Source organism: Rhipicephalus microplus, chromosome 5 (genome assembly GCF_043290135.1).
Source record: "Rhipicephalus microplus isolate Deutch F79 chromosome 5, USDA_Rmic, whole genome shotgun sequence".
Classification (NCBI taxonomy): domain Eukaryota; kingdom Metazoa; phylum Arthropoda; class Arachnida; order Ixodida; family Ixodidae; genus Rhipicephalus; species Rhipicephalus microplus.
The window spans coordinates 212,790,300-212,807,614 of NC_134704.1; positions in this window are offsets into that span (position 1 = coordinate 212,790,300).

A 17,315-nucleotide genomic window follows, 5' to 3' on the forward strand; every position below is an offset into this window, starting at 1 on the left:
TTCTAGTAGTGTAACCCTGATGTCGTCAAAGCTGTGGTCTTTTAATGTGCAGTGTTTTGAAAGTGGAAGGCCTGGCAGAGATCGTACATGTGCCCGATGGTTGTTGAATCTAATTCTAAACGGAGTGTCTGTCTGGCCCACGTATTGCTTGTTACATACACCATATTCCAGGAGGTATATGACGTTGTCTGAGTCACAGTCTAGTGCACCTCTTATCCTGTGCTTAAAATCCGAGTGGGTGCTTTTCGCCACTGTCGTTGTCTGCATGTGTTTGCATACCTTGCATCTGCTTTTTCCGCAAGGGTGACACCCAATTTGAGGTTTCACACCTATATTTGAATTTATTAAATGATCCTTTATATTTTTCGGCCGTGTGTATACAACACAAGGAGAAGAAGTGAAAATTTTGGATAGTCGCACGCTCTGTTCCAATATGTTAAAGTGTTTTCTTAGGACCTTGTTCATGTTCGGTGGGTTGCTCGTGAAAGCTAATAGCAAGTTTTTGTTGCGGTGTTGGTCGGCGTTTTTCTGGTGGTTGAGAAGAATCTGGCGGTCCAGATTTTCAGCTTTTTTGATGGCGTCATCGATGATAGCTGGCGGGTATTTTTGATTAAGGAGTACTTCGCGCATATGTGTGCTGTTTTTGTGGAAGTTCTCGGTGCGGGAGCAGATTCGTCGGAATCTGTGTGCTTGGGAATAGGGAATGCTGGTCTTGCAATGTCGCGGGTGGCAGCTTTTGAAGTGCAGGTATTGTTGCCTGTCCGTATAGGTTTTCTGTATACGTTAGTTACCAACGCACCATCGTCAACTCGAATGAGTACATCAAGAAAGTTTATTTCAGTGTTAGAGTAGGAGTGTGTAAAATAAATGCTGGGGTGTACCTGGTTGAATGCCTGTATGAATTTGAGGAGCTCGTTTTCCGTATGTGTCCAAATTATGAATATATCATCTAGGTACCGTTTATAGAGTAATAGTTTGATATCACAAGATGGAAGAAAATTGGACTCTATGTGATGCATGAATATGTTAGCGTAGTTTGGGGCCATTCTTTTACCCATTGCCGTCACGGCAATGAGTACAAGAATGGCCCCAAACTACGCTAACATATTCATGCATCACATAGAGTCCAATTTTCTTCCATCTTGTGATATCAAACCATTACTCTATAAACGGTACCTAGATGATATATTCATAATTTGGACACATACGGAAAACGAGCTCCTCAAATTCATACAGGCATTCAACCAGGTACACCCCAGCATTTATTTTACACACTCCTACTCTAACACTGAAATAAACTTTCTTGACGTACTCATTCGAGTTGACGATGGTGCGTTGGTAACTAACGTATACAGAAAACCTATACGGACAGGCAACAATACCTGCACTTCAAAAGCTGCCACCCGCGACATTGCAAGACCAGCATTCCCTATTCCCAAACACACAGATTCCGACGAATCTGCTCCCGCACCGAGAACTTCCACAAAAACAGCACACATATGCGCGAAGTACTCCTTAATCAAAAATACCCGCCAGCTATCATCGATGACGCCATCAAAAAAGCTGAAAATCTGGACCGCCAGATTCTTCTCAACCACCAGAAAAACGCCGACCAACACCGCAACAAAAACTTGCTATTAGCTTTCACGAGCAACCCACCGAACATGAACAAGGTCCTAAGAAAACACTTTAACATATTGGAACAGAGCGTGCGACTATCCAAAATTTTCACTTCTCCTCCTTGTGTTGTATACAGACGGCCGAAAAATGTGAAGGAACATTTAATAAAATTCAAAGATAGGTGTGAAATCTCAAATTGGCTGTCACCCTTGCAGAAAAAGCAGATGCAAGGTATGCAAACACATGCAGACAACGACAGTGGCGAAAAGCACCCACTCGAATTTTAAGCACAGGATAAGAGGTGCACTAGACTGTGACTCAGACAACGTCATATACCTCCTGGAATGTGGGGTATGTAACAAGCAATACGTGGGCCAGACAGACACTCCGTTTAGAATTGGATTCAACAACCATCGGGCACATGTACGATCTCTGCCAGTCCTTCCACTTTCAAAACACTGCACATTAAAGGACCACAGCTTTGATGACATCAGGGTTACACTACTAGAAAACAAGTTTCGAACAATTAGAGAACGGGAACAACGGGAATCTTATTTTATCTACAAATTTAACACGATAAAATACGGAATAAATGAACACCCAGGCACTCTGTCATTGTTACGACCGCTAAAAGACGCAAACGCTTTTCTCTAATCAGTCCGGTTTCATTACGACAATAATATTACCCGCTAACAAAGCTTTTTGGACTATGCATCTGACAACATAGAAATGATTTGCCTCATCAAGCACAGCCGGAATGCACAGATAAGTGGTCCCGGATGTCGTACGGTCACCTCCCCTTTTTTCTTTTTTTTTCTTCTTTAAGTTTTAACGCACATTCTGTTCCTTCACTGACAAGGAGCTGACAGCTAGGTGGTTTCGTTAACTTTTTAATACATGCGCGCATGTCTTCCCAGTGAGCCACAACTGTGTGCTGACTGTCCTGGATGTCGTACAGTCTCCCCCCCCCTTTTCTTCTTTTTTTTCCTTCTTTAATTTTTAACGCACACTCTGTTCCTTCACTGACAAGGAGCCATTGCATATAATGAATATCGATGGCGGTGCCTTAATCACCAGCTTTTTCATTCCTCCCGACGCCACCAGCACGCACTCGAAGCGCTTAAGCCCTCCCCATTAACTTGTCCTAAACTTCAAAGAGGAACGAGCCGCCAGCGGACTACACGGAAAGGTGAAATACAAGAACGGTGGCTCACTGCCCACTTGGGGAAGAGTGGGTGCGGGGGAGATATTGTTGACAATGATGACATTGCTCATCTACCTCTGCCCTACTCTGTTGAGATGCTGCCCCTTTCTAATTACGCCGTGTCGGTCTTGCTTCTTCTCCTAGATTTTGTATACTTTATTTAATGTTTGTCCTCCCGTTTCGCTGTTTCTTCTTCTTTTTTTCTCTCTTTTCTTTCTTTTTTTTCCTTTTTTTACTTGTCTTTTGACCCCTTCCCTCCTGTCTCGACAGGCTGTAAGAAGACACGGAACATGTGTAAATAGTATTATGCCTTGAAAAAGACGGGGTTCCCGTCGAAACGTCGGCACAATAAACAGTTGTTATGTGAAAGCGCATCTACTTTCATATATATATATATATATATATATGTGTGTGTGTGTGTGTGTGTGTGTGTGTGTGTGTGTGTGTGTGTGTGTGTGTGTGTGTGTGTGTGTGTGTGTGTGTGTGTGTGTGTGTGTGTGTCTAGTTGCCTACGACCTTTAGTTCTCCTGGCTGTTTCGATAACCTGTATGTATGTATGTATGTATGTATGTATGTATGTATGTATGTATGTATGTATGTATGTATGTATGTATGTATGTATGTATGTATGTATGTATGTATGTATGTATGTATGTATGTATGAATGTATGTTTGTCTAGCCGCCTACGACTTTTAGCTCTCCTGGCCGTTTCGATAATGGTATCAATGGTACCCTTCCTGATGCGCTCACGACCGTTTTGCTAGCTCCACATATACCAAATTTGTTGTTACGTGACGTCAATGGATGAAGAAAGTACATGACTGGTGCAAACATGATAATCCTGAGAAGCGTGTCATGTGAGAACATGACAACATACCACGCTCATAGCGTGCTCGCGGCCGTTTCGCTAGCTCCACATATACTAAATTTGATATCACGTGACGTGAATAGATGACGAAGGTAAACGACACATCTAAACATAATAATCATGACACGGAAGTCATGTACGGCGTCATTTACCTCCACCTCGTAACGTTGGGCTGATTTTAATGTGATATATCAACATTTCTCATTCGTGCTTCGCATATCATCGATTCCCACTGTACGTGGGATCTGCCAATTTTTTTTTTGTTTTGTAATAGGAGGAAAACATGGTGATTGTCTACACTCTAAAAAATTATCGAGTAAAAAGAGTGTCTTTTTGTCCCACAACAATAATCGTCATCAGACTTGCGTGCGTTTCCTTTCTTGAAAACTCGGCGCTGTCCACTTTCCTATCGAGAATGCAATGTAACCCTGATAAAGGGGATGTCATCGTGACCCGAATGTACCGGGCGCGGGGCAATAGCGCAAGGATGGAACGCAATATAGATGACGATTATTGTTGTGGGACAGAAAACACCCTATTTACTCGGTCTTTTTTGGAGTGTAGTAACTGGAAAAATGCTGTTGTCACGACTTTTTCCATTAACGAATGGACTCTTCATTTTACATATACTAATGATAGTTCTGAACACTTACACCTGCTATGTCTCGTAAAGTGAAACAGCAGTATTGGTAAATAAATAACGTGAAGGCATGTTGCTGCCTCTTTAACTGCTTCGCCCTTTCGAGGAAAGAGATTTCTTATTACTCGCGCAGCGCCACCATGCGGGAGCAGCTCAAAAGTTTGATAGAGCTCTAGTGCCGACTTCTTAACCATGCCTACTCAGTCTACTCACGCAGCGCCACCATGTGGGAGCGGTGAAGCGCCGCTGCTTCCACATGGTGGCACTGTGCGAGTAGGCTGTCTAGAGTTACTGTTTATGCTACCATTAGGTACCCAAAGGTAGCATATACAGTAACTCTAAGGCTGACTAGGCGTGATTAAGAAGTCGGCACTAGAGCTCTATCGAACTTTTAAGCTTTAAATTGCCAAGCAAAGGATCTATGATAATTCTCGGCGTAGTCAGGCCCCGGAAACTCTCAAGTTCAAATGATCACCAGTAGGGGGCGAAAAAAAATTCCGCCATATCCACGAAGTGAATGATGATGAGTGGGCGAAGCTCCGGAGGTAAACCTGGTAAACCATGAATCCTCTGTACATTTTGCCCACTCGATTTTTTTTTTTTTTAAGAATAAGATTTATTTGATCTTGACAACTTCAAGAAAGGTACAGGAGCTAAAGGCGAACAACGCCTGACAGGGGCCCCGGTACCCGTAACATGTTACAACATCATATTACATGGCATAATAGTAGTTCATTGGCAGTAAACAAAAATATAAAAAAATCGTTACACATTTGATATACAATGCGTTAGGAATACAAAGTCTTTCGCATTCGTACGTCCACATAGTTACTGTGCTATTTTTTTTTTTTTTTTAATAGACAGAGGCATAAGATAACAAAAGGAGTATTGATATCAGCACACAATCAAGCTCAATCAAACGCATGGAATGCAATAGTATACATAGATACATACACATACATCCATATATATATACATATATATATATACATACATATATACATACACATATATATACACATACACACATATATACATACACACATATATATACATACACACACACATACACACACATATATACACACATATATACACCTACATACACATATATACACACATATATATACACACATATACATACACATATATACACATACACATATATACACACATACACACACATATACCCACACACACATGTGTTGCAATAGTCATTCTCTCAAAGCCTGTGCAAGTAACAGTTCCTTCACCTTATTTTTAAATGCATTTCTAGTCGTGAAGAATTCAATATGACCTTCTAGCTTATTCAGGATCATTAGTACTTGGTGGCTGGTTGTTTGTGTACCATAGTTAGTCCTGGTTTTTAATGTTCGTCTTCTCTTCAGTCTCATGTCGTATGGGACTTCATTACTGCTGCTGTCGTCTAGATATAGTGCATTGGAATGTATATACTGCAGTAGTTTGAAGTCATAAACTTTGTTTGCTTGAAGCATTTGATATTTTAAAAATAACGGTGACGTGCTTAATTGGTACCATGGCCCCTGATAACTTTCATAAATGCGCAGTATCATTTTTTGTAGACGAATAATCCTATTGTAGTTGGTTTTTGTAGTGGTACCCCAGACCAGTATTCCGTAGCATAGTCTAGAGTAGAACAATGAATTATATAGGTTTTGCTTCAACCAGATAGGTATCAAGGGTGCAATTTTATACAAGCAGCCAACAGCTCGGGAGAGTTCAACGACTAAATTATTAACATGAACGTTCCACGAAAGATGCTCTTGGAACCAGACACCAAGAAACTTTTGCTCTTTAACCCTGGTTAACTCATGCCCTTGGAAAGTTAGAACTATTTCCCGGCTAAGTTGTTTGTTCAGAGCACGAAATATGACATAGTTTGTCTTTGCTATATTAAGCTGCAGTCTATTTTGGCCTAGCCAAGTCGAGAGCAACGCAAGGTACTCGTTGGCCTTAGTTTCCAGATCAGTTAAGTCTGTGGATTTAAAAAAAACATTAGTGTCATCGGCATACATAATAATTTCAGGAGAGTTTGCTATAGTTACAATATCGTTAATATAAACAAGAAATAAAAATGGCCCCAGTATGGACCCCTGAGGAACTCCTTGTGTTAGCTTTAGTTTCGATGATTTTGCGTTTTGTATTTGCACAATTTGAGAACGGTGACTCAGATAGTTTTTAATGAGCTCTAATGCTACTCCCCGCACCCCATACCTAGATAGTTTGTCGTATAAAATATTATATTTTATGGAATCGAAAGCTTTCTTCAAATCTAGAAATAAACCAAGTGTGAAATTTTTGCTATCTATGTTCGTAAGTATACTATCTTTGATGTAGCACAATGCTTTTTCAGTTGATCTGTTTTTCCGAAAACCATATTGGCTATTAGAAAGAATTTTGTGTTTGTCAAAGAAAGAAACCAGTCTTTGGTTAATCACACTTTCAAATATTTTCGACATAATGGGGAGGACCGATATCGGTCGGTAATTTGATAAATTATTTCTAAGGCCACCTTTAAATATAGCTGTCACCCGTGCTACTTTGAGTTTTTGTGGAAAAACACCAGTTGACAACATGAGATTAACAATATGAGCAACTGCCTCCGAAATAAGGTGGGATACTTGTTTTAATTCTTTCGCACCAATCTCATCAATGCCTGGTGCGACATTACTTTTCAGTAGCCTTATTGATGCCTCCACTTCAGCAGGAGATGTTGGTTGTAAGAATATTGTGTGTTCTATCATAGGTGTATCCGGGATATTAGTATCACGGTCAATGTCATTTGGCTCTTCATAACAACCGGCATTTATGAAATGTGCATTTATTGAGTTAGCCAAATCTTCAGCATATATAGTTGTACCGTTTATAGTCATTTCTTTTATATCACTGCACTGTTCCATTCTATTAGTTAGAGCATTTACCATTTGCCATACCTTCTTTGGGTTATCGTAAATGCTCTCAAACTTTGCTGTGTAGTAATTTTTCTTGGCTTTTCTTAAATCAGCATTCAGAGTATTTCGAATTTTTTTGTATCTACAAAACACCTCAGGGTCCCGACAACTAATGAATTCGTGGTATAATTTATTCTTAGCCTTTATGCGTTGATATAGACCTTTGTTTATCCATGGTTTCCTATATTTTTTGTTTCGCTGCACCATGATTTTCTTGAGCGGAAATGCATTGTCAAAACATTTATGGATCATCTCAAAAAACATGTCATAGGCAGTGTTGGCGTCTGCCTGGTCTAATATAATGCTCCAGTCAAGTCCTTGGACTAAGTTTCTAAATACTTCGCGCGAGATGTCATTTAGGTTACGTCGAGAACACATTTGCTCTTGAGGCTTATTTTCATATAAGGTGGCCAGTAAAAATACCGGCAGGTGGTCACTAATATCGGAAGAGAAAATGCCCGTTTTTATGTAGTCTGTGCAAAGGTTTGTAATGCAGACGTCCAGTAACGTGGCACTGTGTGTTGTGATTCTAGTGGGTATATCTACGTAATTTTTACAGGCATACGTGTCCAACATGGTAGTGAATTCCCTAGAGTACGTGTGTGATGATTTCAGATCAATGTTTATGTCACCCATAATAACAAATGAACCCAAAGTGAAAGAATTATCACACAGTAGCGTCTCGAAGAAATGAAGAAAGTTTACTTCCTTTCCAAGAGGTGGCCTATACACAACCACTGCGAGCACCTTGCCAATGCGTAGAGCTAAGCACTCGACGTCATCATTTATGACGGAAAGGTGAGGCAACTTTTCACAAGTAAGCGTGTCTTTGAAGTATATAGCAACGCCCCCTCCCTTCTTAGCCAGTCTTTAGGTTATTACATCGCTCCCCCTAGCGTACGTCACCGCACTAAATCGAACAATTGCCTTCAACCAATGACACGCGCCATATGTGACATCATTCCTATTTTATAAGATCTCGCGTCTTTCATCAACTACAAGTACCGCTTTCTAGTTTATAACATCTTGCATTTTTTCATCATCAGCTACAAGTACCACCATCTAGTAAACACTACAAGAACTAAACGAGACGAGAGGTGGCTACATACTGGAGACGGTACCGCCACCTAGTGAACACTGCAAGAACTAAACTAGAGGTGGCTACATACAGGGGACGGTACCGCCATCTAGTGAACACTGCAAGAACTAAACTAGAGGTGGCTACATACAGGCTACAGGGGACGCACAGCCCACGCCCTAAGGAGCTTCGCCCCTAAAATCAACCATGGCGCGCATGGAGGATGAAGGAAAGGTAGGAGTATAGTGTACTAAAATATGGGGTAGTGTGTTCAGGCACCCTCTCTCACCATGCATCGCGTGAAGCGGCACACGTGGACACAAAACCGGTTCTCAAGGTGGTGCTGCCCTAGCATGGGCTGGCAGGACTGTCAGCTCCGCGCCACTCTGCCTTCTCGAGTGCTGTTCAGTTACTTTTGCTTGCGTTCGCGCCCGCTCAACGAAAGTTTTTCTGGCAATGTTTTTGCTTGCCACGTGACAGTGAGGCAATGGCGAGTCATCAGCGGAAACGACACTGCTTCTCAACTAACAGTGACCGATGACCGATGATTGAAAACAGCTTGGATTCCCATCGGCTTCCGTTACCATTGACCAATGCATTGACAATGCCCGGACAGTGTGACAGAAAAGGGCAAGGCCTACAAGCAAAATATGGGCGAGATGGTAGCGAAAGCCTCAAATCGTTTTTTAAGTGCGCATTTTTCTTAGTTGTTTGCCCTTTTCAATAATTAGAACGAGCAAAAGTATTGGAAAATATGTGTGATATTTAACATGGAGGTCAAGGGCTTTCCTGACACATACCGTGGTTGCTGCCAATTCTCACAGAATTTGCCTGTTCATCAAGCTTACTTACTTTTGTGTCTTATATACTATTCGACAGAAATTCGTGGCATGTGAGCACGCGTAAGAGGTAAAAAAAGTAAAGCTTTTAGAACGCGGATGTGCCCGTTTTTTTGTTGGTCACTTCGTCGTGAAGTCAGACGAACAGCTACTGAATAAGAACGAACGCTCATTTGTTCCGGTCATTAATTCAGTTCGCACTGGCTTCTCTACGGAATACCTCTCTTTTGTTTCTTTTCATCCAAAGGACCAAAGTGTACCAGCAAGTGCACAGATGGCGTTTAAACTGCACACTTTTTACCGCGCGCACGCCGTTTGGACAATGCACAGCCCTACTGCGCTTAAGAAAAATAGTTCACCAAAGCTCACCAAAGACAGCCTAGGCAACTTTCAGAAGCCCACAAACTGAAACGGCTGTAAAGCACTTACGTAATAGTACAAAAGTCATCAAAAATATAGCGATTCATTAGGCTTTAGGCCAATATAAACGCATGCATCGTTTACGCTTGCTTCCACATTCCACGGCGTGTTACGTGTATGACTGCGCACCGTCTTCACCTCGTTCGCACGTTGGATGGACGTCATGGCCGTCACAGCCATGCAGCGACGAGTTGTTTGTTCAAGCTTAAATAGGAGGTGAGTAGATATCAGAAGTACTTGTATTTGCCCTTGTCTGATAACGGCACTAGTATTTGCCCTTGTTCTCGCTGTGCCATGTGCAAATTGGCGGTCAGGTTTACGCGGCGAAAATAGCGCATGTGTCAAGAAGCGGGCGCTGCGTAGTCCTAGCTGTAGTCCTAGCTCGTCTCGGCAAGATCGCACATCGCGCAGTTACAGTCTCTTGTTACAAGTAAAAACCGTACATATTAGAAACGTTCTTCGGTACAGTGTTCGAGCACCGATTCAATTCGACGTATCTTTTAATTAACGATAGACTGTTTTGGGGAAAAACTTGAAATTAACTGAAACGACCTGGTTCCTAAGGACAGGCGCCCAGCTGCTGGTTGTGTATGTGGACGCGTGGTGCGCGGCCATTTCTTGTTCGCTTCTGGCGGGACTTCCTGCCGCTGACGACGAGCGCATCTCGATAATGCGCCATGTGAGTTAGGGTTAACGTCAGTGCTTTATTAGTCAACTCGAAATGATAAACTTGTGCGTGAGATCATAGTTATAAGGTAAAATAGATATGAAGGCTGGTGCCGAATGTGAGAAAATCATGGGTCATCTACCCTCTTAATTCAGCCGCGCCTGTATTATTTTTTCTTTTACGTAATGCTTTGACGCAATAAGGTTTCTCGGTATTGTTGGGTATACTTTAGTGGAATTCTACTTTTGGAAAAAATGTTATGATGAAACTTTAGCTTCAGCGACTTCGGGATTTCATTTATCAATATTGAGACAATTGTCATTTCAGATGTTGGCGCAGTTTAACAGCTGTGGTTAGTCAATAAGTACGCAACGTTGGCGAGCAATGCTATTCTGAATGTAATGGATTTATTCAGAATTTTCATTGTGTAATCTGTTTTAAATGATCTAACATTGCAGTATCTGGCCTCTACCTCCCACATGCATACGTCAATTAACTCATGGCCCTAAGTCCCCAGCAGCTGTGAAGCAACTGACCACGGTGGTGGTCAGATCTGCAACGCAGCAGAGGGTGCTAAGAATCTCTGGATCCGGACAGGCTGCCATTGGAACCTGAACTTGCTAACGTTTAACGCTGGAAGCTTATCTGGTGAGGCAAGTCTAGCTGTACTATTCGAGGAGCTAGATGGTGTTAAATAGGATATAATAGGGTGCAGAGAGGTTAGGAAGACAGCTGAGGCCTATACGGTGCTACAGAACTGGCAAGCTCTTTGCTATCGGGGCTTGGCTGGAAGAGGAGATCTTGGAGTGGGGTTCCTAATTCACAGAAACATAGCTGGCAATATGGATGGATACTGTAGCATTAATGAAAGGGTGGTAAGTATCGTAATTATTCTCAATAGGAGATACAACATGAAGGTGGTACAGGCTTACGCCCCTACATCCAGTCATGATGACGCTTTAGTCAAAAGCTTTTATGCAGATGTGGAATCGGCAATGAGTAAGGTAAAAACACGGTATACTATACTGATGGGAGACATTGGTGCAAAGGTAAGGAAGAAGCAGGCTGGAAACTAGGCAAAAAGAGATTATGGCATCGGCACTAGAAATGCCAGAAGAGAGCTATTAGTAGAATTCGCAGAACGCAATATTTACGGATTTTGAATACCTCCTACCGAAAACGAGGAAACTAAGTGGACATGGAGGAGCCCTATTTGCGAAAATAAGAACGAAACAGACCTTGTAATGAGTGCAGACCCAAGCATTGTGCAGGATGTGGAAGTCGTTGGCAAGGTACGATGGAGTGACCATAGAATGTTACGGTCTCGAATGCGCCTAGACTTGAAGAAGGAACGACAGAAATTGATACGCAAGAAGCCAATCAATGAGCTAGCACTGTGAGTGAAAGTACAGAAATTCAGAGTCGCTTCAGAACAGGTACTCGGCTCTTATTGAGGAAACCAACCTTAGCGTAGAGACAGTGAATGATAATCTGACGAGTATCATTACGCAGTGTGCAGTGAAAGTTGCAGGCACGGTAGTTAGGCAGGACATTGGCAAGCTTTCCCAGGCAACGAAGAATCTCATTAAGAAGCAAAAAAGTCTCAAGTACAACAGACAAAATAGAGGTGACAGAGTTTTCAGAGTTGATTAATAAGCGTAAAGGATTCAATGTAGGAAGGTAAAACATGGAGATAATTGGCTCTGTAAATGGAGAGAGTCAAAGCAGGGAAGATGAAACTTGGGAATTCGAAAATTGGATGTATGCACTAAGAAACAAAGAACGAAAAATAACTACCATTATGAATTGGATAGTCAAATTAGCGAACGAGTTTTACAGGGATCTGTACAGCCACCAGGACAACCATGACCCTAATATTATAAGAACTAGCAGTAACCAAGATGACACCCCACCAGTAACTATAGATGAAGCCAGAAACTTGAACCTTGGAGAGCATGCAAGAAGGCAAATCTGCTGGTGCGGATCAGGTAGCATCAGATCTGCTGAAAGATGGAGGACAGATTGTGTTAGCACAACTAGCCACCCTGTTTACGAGGAGTCTCCTGACGGGAAGAGTACCAGAATCTTGGAAGAATGCTAACATCATCCTAATACATAAGGAAAAAGATGACAAGGAAAATAATCACAGGCCAATCAGCTTGCTCTCCGTAATATACAAGCTATTTACAAAGGTAATTTCTAACAGAGTTAAGAAAACAGTAAAATTCGATCAACCAAATGAACAAGCAGGATTTCGAACAAGCTACTCAACAATCGACTACATTTATACAACCAATAACGTAATAGAGAAATGCTCAGAATGCAGCCAACCACTATACATAGCCTTCATTGATTACGAGAAGGCGTTTGATTCAGTGGAAATATCAGAAGTCATGCAGACACTGAAAAATCAGGGCGTCAATGAAGCCTATATAAACATCCTGGAAGAAATGTACAGGGGATCAACTGCTACCATAGTGCTTCCTAATGAAAGCAACAGAATACCAATAAAGAAGTGTGTAAGGCAGGGGATATGATCTCCCCAATGCTATTTACCGCGTGCTTACAGGAGGTTTTCAGAGGCCCAGAATGGAAACAGTTAGACATAAGAGTTAATGGAGAGTACCTTAGTAACCTGCGCTTCGCTGATGACATTGCATTGCATAATAACTCAGGGGACAAACTGCAACTCATGATTACGGAGTTAGACAAGGAGAGCAGAAAGGTGGGTCTTAAAATTAATCGGCAGAAAATGAAAGTAATGTACAACAACTTCGGAGGAAAACAGCGCTTCAAGATAGGTAATAGTGCACTTGAAGTTGTAAAAGAGTATGTCTACTTAGGACAGGTAATAACCATGGAGCCGAACCAGGAGACTGAAGTAACTAGAACAATAAGAATGGGGTGAAGCATATTTGGCAAGCACTCTCAAATTATGACAGATAGATCACCACTATCCCTCAAGAGGAAGGTATATAACAGCTGTATCTTGCCGGTACTTAGCTACGGAGCAGAAACCTGGAGACTTACAAAGAGGGTTCAGCTTAAATCGAGGATGACGCAGCGAGCAATGGAAAGGAAAATGAAAGGTGTCACCTTAAGATACAACAAGAAAGCAGAGTTGATTAGGGAACAAAGGGTGTAAGGATGTCATAGTTGAAATCAGGAAGAGGAAATGGACATTGGCCGGGCATGTAGCGCGTAGACAGGATAAACGCTGGTCATTGAGGGTAACTTACTGGGTTCCCAGAGAAGAAAAGCGGGTTAGGGGGAAACGGAAGGTTAGGTGGGCAGATGAGATTAAGAAGTTTGCGGGTATAAATTGGCTGCAGCAAGCACATGACCCCGTTAACAGGTAGAACATGGGAGAGGCCTTTGTCCTGCAGTAGACGTAGTCAGGCTGATGATGATGATCTATCATCAGCTAAATGTATTATTAGTTTCATATATCTGTTCTATTTTCTTGCATGAAGTGAGTGCCGCTCATCAGACTATTTATAAATTGCACAAAAACACATGATTTTTCCAGTTGTCCTAGAGAACCTTTAGGAAATTTACACCAAAAAATGCTGTTTACAATAAATAATCGGGCCGAAATACTTACTGGGTTTTGTTAGTTTCATTCACAATTTTCGACAACGAAGGCATACTTTTGCAGTTCGAGTACTTAGTAGAATTTTCAATAAATATTTTGATGAATTGATGCAGTTTTGTTTTGGCAAGATTATCCTTCTGTTGGCACCACAACCACTGCATACAGTAGACTTTTTCAAAGCTTCTAACCATGTGTTACATTTATCAACTTTCTAATTTATGTATTGTTTTTTTCTAGGTCAGCTATTTGTTCCTGAAGGATGTCAGCAGTTCTGAATATGGTGTGCACAAAAAGCTCCACCATATTGTAGTAATGTGGTTACGTAAAAGTACTGCTAGGCCGCTGAGAAAAAATTTCCACTTAAAAGCCAGCAAATGTGCTTCTGCTTCTGCTTGGTGAGCATGAACAGAAAACAAATCAATTGGTTTTGCTATGCCTTTTATTGGCAACATCCTTATAACTTTTTGTTATGTCAATGTTGGGATATTTCGGTTGTTCTTCTTTACAAAGTGTTTCACTAGGACCAGAGTATTCCACATACTGCAACACTGATGTTTGTTTGAAAAGTTGACCTATTAATACAATGTTTTTAGTTTATATATGCTGCCCTCCTGAATAAGCAAACTTCTGCCACCTGGAGCAACATTGAGCATTGAAACAGTTTCACTTCCGCCATATTCACCCCTTAAATGTTGCGTAATCTTATTACCTGTTCTATCAGCTTGTTGATTTGGGGGAGCTGGGAGCCAGAGCACATGACCAGTTCCGTCGTTTAAAGAGTCATCTGCATGACTAACCGGCCGGACTCCTCAATAATGAGCATTGAAATAAAATAAAGTGTTTACAATAGAAGCTACGCGATCAAAATAACCTTCGTAAATAAAGGTGCATTGACTTCCTCAGTAATGTTTCTAAATATAAAGGTACGTACATACTAGAAACAAACAGGGACACTAAACAGTGCTTCTGCTCCAATGCTCCTTCCCGAATGCTATGACTAAAAATCACCTTTTTTTTCTAGTTGAGAGAATATATGTTCTAGAATGTGCGAGGATAAAGGGATTTTCTTAATTGTCTTCATTTCAAAATGCATCATGCAGTCCAACAAGTATTTTCTTCCCGTCTGTGCAGGTGTTGTCATCTTCATAATTATGCATAACCTATTAGTTTCCCAACAAATGTTCCTACTGTGTACGATTTGTTGAAAATTGGTGAAAGCAGTTGCTTAAGAGATTGCTTATTAAATAAGATGACCTCATGATGTTTTTTTCTCCCATTTTCCAGATGAGACATACTTTGTTCATAAAACCGAAGCAGTTGTTCCGGACGTAACAAATAGATGGCTCGTGTTTGCTTCAGATCAAGAAGGTGCACGTATGCGAGAAGGCATGCCGCTATAATAGACGACTTCAAGAGAAGCCCCATCAACACTTCAGAATGACAAGAGTTCATGAAATGAAAAATGGCATATTGTTTTTATATATTACGTTTAAAATAAACCTGAAGCACTGAAAAGAGAAAAGTGGTCCTGTTACTTCTCGTGAGGGGAAGAAGGGGGTGCTAAAAATATAGAAGAAAGTAGCCAAGGCATCAAATTGTAGCCAAGACACAAAATAAATGAGCCAGAAATGACATTGGCCAAAATGGTTGGCTCCCATGCCAAGAGCATGCTTGGCTATTGCATGGTATTAGAACGCAGTGCCAACCATGGAAAGGGGTATTTCCAATGATTGTCCAAGCACTGCCTTCCTTTGCTTTTCCAATGGTAGGCTTGTCGCACTTCCCAATCACATACTTCCCTTGGCCTCCAATAACTTTCCTGGCATGGACAGCTTGACCACTGATGATTTACCAGGCTTGGCCCAAGCAAATTTTGCTGGCAGGGTTTGCCCCTAGGTGCGAAACAGGGTGTACGATTGGAAAAAACGCGAGCAGCCCTCGCTTTTCATTGCACCCAAAGACGAAGCACGGAGGAAGGTTTGGGAATAGAATTTACAACAAAAGAATGAGACCTTGAACGAAAGCTGCTCTGTATGTGAGCTACACTTGAGCCTTCATGTGTTCTGGGAGACTACGTGTGCGTTATAAACGGTGAAGGTCGCGTACCACGTAGGACACCAGAGCAACGCCGAACGTTGTGCTGATGTTAATGCACAACGCTCCAAGCTACTCATCGAAGAAAGCGCCGCATCCAAGACCTCCGAAACAGCGCAAGAGCTCGGTGGTACTATCTACCGTCTCCGAGAAAACTGCAGCACCCTGTGTTGACGGTGAGACCACTGATACAGGTTCATCGATGGACCTTCCTGCTGACTACGCACTCGTGGTGGCGAAGACTACAGGATCTGCAGCTTCGCTGGAACGCTTACTCAAGATTTGTTCACCTTAAATTCATATGAGCTCAATCGCACCGCATCTCGTGTCAAAGACAGCGGTAATTTACGTGCTCTCACGACTTCATTTTTTCGTGAAGTGTATCAACCAGTCTCGAGAAGCAAAACGAAAAAAAAAAAGAAAGCTGCATCCCAAAATCAGTAGGTGTTCATAAAGGTGCCACCGTGATGAAGTGATCGTGAACTGATAATTCCACGGAATGGCGACGACTTTTATCGGTTTTACTGCTCACTGCAGTGTGTGCACTGGTAAATAAAGGGTACAGCCTGACAGCGGTGCGTGATGTTTCATTTTGACTGTACAGTGCAATATCCCGGCTACAGCAGCAGTATTTAGGCGGGTGCGTAATCGTTCAAGGAAACAAGATTGTCAAACATATTCCCAAGTCCACAGCTACGGCATGCCTTTCAATCAAATGGCAGTGTTGTAACCTTAGCCACATAATTACAATTGCATGATGCAACTATCAACAAGAACGGTGCCGCGGGCGTAACGAAGCAAGCCGAAGCTGTCACTGTGTGCAGACTACGACTCAATATATCAGTAATATAACAAGAAACTGTCGGCTTTATAGATGCTCCTTTGATGCCTCGATCTTTCTAATTTTTTATTCGTTCACATACCGAGCTTTAAAAACTGGAGGCAGTTTTCCCAGGGATGACTGCTTCGCCGTCGTTTGTTAATACCTGCATTCTGACCGTGCATTACAGCTTTGACATTTTGTTTTGAATGCAGTACGAACACACCTATTCAGAAAGCTTTTCGCGGACGTGCCAGCAAATAAACAAAAGACTATTAAGCGTAATGTATGCAAGCGCACGTCATGGAATCAAATCCCAGCCACGGCAGGTGCATTTTCGGCAGAGGCGCAAATACTAAGGTGCGTGTACCTAGATTTAGGTGCACGTTAGAGCACCCCGGGTAGTCTAATTTCCGTAGCACTCTTCTACGGCGTCTCTCATAATCATATGGTAGTTTTGGGACGTTAAACCCCTGCTATTACTAATATGAAAGCCC